The following is a 3,348-nucleotide window of genomic DNA, read 5'->3' as shown; positions in this document are numbered from 1 at the left end:
TGGAGTGAGGACACCTAACAAGGAAAGCAGTTATCAGAAGGAGTAAGTAGAGTAAATACTTTCATTTTGAGTGTGGTCAAGTCCAGTTTAAATCCAGTGAGGCCTCCCTGCCCAGAGTCCAAGCTGGCATTGGTAGATAGGCAATACAGCTTCAGGGTGAAGTGTGCTTGGGCTGACACACAGCAAATATACTGCCCTGTAATGAGGAAAAGGGATTAATTCATATCCATTTAGTCGGAGGGGACAACACTGGTTTTCCTGTGGGGGATTTTTCTCTGTTTGAGGAGCAAAGCTCCTCCCCTGCCTGCTGAAGCTTGTGTTCCTCATTAGTTGGAAGGATGCAGTGCAATTCATTGCCTACCTACTCAGTTCTACTCCTTCTAAACACAGGACATGATTTTCTATTTCCCTTGACAGATGCTTTAGTACTTCAGGGAAGACTCACCGAACCCACTCCTTCTTTTCTGTTTTGGCCTTCAGCAGGGACAATTTTGGCAAGCTTTGGTCCATGTCCCTGCACTTGTTGGCACATAGGCCTTTTCATGGCTCCTAACTTTGGCAAACTTTTTTTTAAAATATCCATGCCATGTCCCTCATATTTTCCCTTCCAAGTTGTGTCTTCCTCCTTGACTTTTCCCCCTGCTTTTGCAACATCTGTGAGTTAAGTTTTGGCCTCTTTTTGTCTTTTGCACTGCAGCTCATTTCCTCACTGACCATTTTTTGAAGACACTAAATCTCCCAGTTTTCTGATTTTTTTGGGGGTTTTTCCAATTGCATTTCATTTGATCCTATCTCCTTTCCAGAGTGTTAGTAAGCCTTTCTTTTCAGGTTCGCAAGATTCCGTTTCCTTTCCCGAAAGGAAATTTAATTTCATTTTGGGAAGGGAAATGGAATCCTGTAACGGAATCTTGTGATTTCAATGGGGACTACTAGAGGAAACTTGGGTGCATGTCCCTGCACTTGATGGCATGCCATGCCTTTTGATGGCTTTGAATTTGGGCAAGATTTTTGTCTTTTTTTTTTTTTAAGTATCCATGCTGTGTCCCTCATATCTTCCCCTCCAAGTTGTGTCTTCCTCCTTGACTTTTTCCCCTGCTTTTGCATCTGTGAGGTGAGTTTTGGCCTCTTTTGGTCCTTTGCACTGCACCAGATATAATCCTGGTCCATTTTCTTGTAGTCACTAAATTTCTCAATTTTTTTCCTTCAGTTTCATTTCCTCTGATAGTATTTCCATTCCAGTGTGTTTGTAAGTCCTTCTTTTCTGTTTCAGCCTTCAGCAGGGATTAATTTTGGCAAGCTTTGCTTCTGCAAATTTGACAAAGTACCCTGAGATTGTTATAATTATTTATCATGAAATGTGGTTAACCTTTCCTACAGGGCTGAAGCCCAGATTCTCCTGGCTTCTGAAGATGATGGTGCTCTCATCCCATAGTTTAGAGCAAAGCAAATATATTTCAGTTTTATTTAATCACATTTTTAGTAAATATTCCTTGTGAAAAGGAATTGCTGTGTAGACCCTTGGGGCGCTTACTCTTTGTGGCAAAACTGATTAAAGGCATTAGTTATGAGATTTTGATTCTGATGATAGGTGAAGAAAAAGGCTCTTGTTCAGCAGTGGCAACAGACTTCCTCAACAGGCATCAGCTGTGATTTGCAGGAATTCTCTTGTTTCTTTTGTGCTTTTATACTGATGGCACTTTGTATGCTTGTGCTTCCAGATTTTGTTTACAATCTGTAATGAAACTTTTTTGTAAGTGTCTATTCTCTTATTAATTTCATGGAAATAATTTTATTTGGACTTTCTCAATCATAAATATAGATAAATGAGGAATAAGGTCCTCACAGGTGTATTCCCTAAACACCTCTGCATCTTCATAATTTTCTTTTTCTTCCTTTGTGTTGATATAACAAGATTTCAGATGGTAAGTAGCCCACTTTTCAAATATCTTTTTAAAACCAAATACAGATACACACTGCTGACACAAAATTTATTTTTTTTTTCACGGAGTGTTGAAGCAGCATGCAGTTTGATCATAAAATGTGTTCTTGATAATTTTCCATGCTGGTAATTTCTCTTGCATTAAAAATAAAAATATTCTATATGTGTTTGGTTTCCTATCACACCCTGATTTCAAAGAGACTCAAGGACTAGAGTCTGTACAGTGTCGAAAGCTGTTTGCTTTTTTTTCATACCAGGTTTAAATAGGTCTGCAGCCATTACTCCATAATTTAAATTATAGCACAGGTGCCCTGTATAGGTTACAGATTTGTTTCATTCCAATTCATGTTGAAAATGAACTTATTTTCTTGTCATTTAGTGGAAACTGGAGCAAAACTGTGTGTTTGCCTCAAAGAGTTTTCATTACAAAATAACATATAATGTTATGTTAAATGTGAATAAATGAATAAATGGGGAAATGGAATGGAATTGTTGCGCTTTTTCAGCAGTTTAACCTCAAGTAGTTATAAGGTGATTTTTCATTTAGTTCAGTTATGAAATATTTATGCAGAAATACTCATGGAGAAGCAACATTTCATTCAGAGAATGGCTGGCAGTGAGGGCTAAGTTGTGCATTAAAAATACATTAGAACACAATACTCCTTTATACAAACACTAGCAAAAATAGGAATGCTAAGGACATAATTTTCTAAAACTGTACACCTGCAACGAGCCCCAGTGGTGCATATTATAAGTGAAGTTTTTTTTCTACACCTTCTTATCTGTTATATGCCATTTCTTGCTGTAAGGGGAAACCAGTTGCTAAATCATTCAAGTCATCAGCAAGGAATGCAGTCTTCTGTGCATTTTGTCTTTGTTTGGGAGGTATCTCTTTTGTGCTGTGACTGGCATCATCGTTATGCTTCCCCCTCACAGTGCTGTGAGGAGCTGCAGGCCAGGCAGGATCACAGCCTGTTGTGCAGGCTGCCTCACCTACAAAAGGGCCTCTCCTGATTCAAATGTGTAACCAAAAGCTCTGACCTTGGAAAAGCTAAAAGCCATGTAATGGGACCGGCCTGGTTAGTGGAGGCAAGGAAATGTCTTTGAAGGTTCCGGGTTTCCTGGGTAGGTGAACTAAGCCAAAGGGAATAGGGGAGAGCAATAACAAGTGGAAAATAAATACTAAACAGGGGCTTCATCACAGTCTGGTGTCATCAGAAACCCAGAATGGCTCATCACGACCTAGCTGGAGATAGAGGATTTCTTTATGACTTTAGTTATTTTGTTATGGCACACCTACTGAACAGTGGTCAGACTGAATATTATAGAGACTTTTTTTTTTTTTAATTTTAAATGACCCTTCTCCACCTTAAATGAACTCTGATTGCATAATCTTTTTTTCTGAAATC

Source organism: Geospiza fortis, unplaced genomic scaffold, assembly GCF_000277835.1.
Source record: "Geospiza fortis unplaced genomic scaffold, GeoFor_1.0 scaffold20, whole genome shotgun sequence".
Lineage (NCBI taxonomy): Eukaryota > Metazoa > Chordata > Aves > Passeriformes > Thraupidae > Geospiza > Geospiza fortis.
This window is presented reverse-complemented; position numbering follows the sequence as displayed.